The sequence below is a fragment of the Tupaia chinensis genome, unplaced genomic scaffold (genome assembly GCF_000334495.1).
Source record: "Tupaia chinensis unplaced genomic scaffold, TupChi_1.0 Scaffold000644_1, whole genome shotgun sequence".
NCBI classification, from domain to species: Eukaryota; Metazoa; Chordata; class Mammalia; order Scandentia; family Tupaiidae; genus Tupaia; species Tupaia belangeri.
In genome coordinates this window covers 6,831,069-6,831,388 of record NW_006160165.1, presented here as the reverse complement: position 1 = coordinate 6,831,388, position 320 = coordinate 6,831,069, and the positions used below count along the sequence as shown (strand labels likewise).

At 59.7% G+C, this 320-nt stretch overlaps 1 protein-coding gene across 1 annotated transcript in view; it reads right to left on the bottom strand.

Annotated features, from left to right (window-relative positions):
• CUL4A (cullin 4A) overlaps positions 1-320 on the bottom strand; it is a gene marked incomplete at its 5' end in the record, with an annotated part of 31,429 nt that overhangs the window by 17,915 nt on the left and 13,194 nt on the right.

The following is a 320-nucleotide window of genomic DNA, read 5'->3' as shown; positions in this document are numbered from 1 at the left end:
CTGTGGGGGAGTACTACCGGTGGCAGGCACTCAGCTGTGAGTACTGTTGGCTGAGTGCTCAGCTGTGAGTGAGTACTGCCAATGGGGGGCACTCAGCCGTGAGTACTGCCAACTGAGTGCTCAGCTGTGAGTGAGTATTGCTGGCTGAGTGCTCAGCTATGAGTACTGCCGGCGGAGTGCTCAGCTGTGAGTGAGTACTGCCGACGGCAGGCACTCAGCTGTGAGTATTGCCGGCTGAGTGCTCAACTGTGAGTGAGTACTGCCGGCTGAGTGCTCAGCTGTGAGTGAGTACTGCCGACGGCAGGGCGCCACCTCGGGAC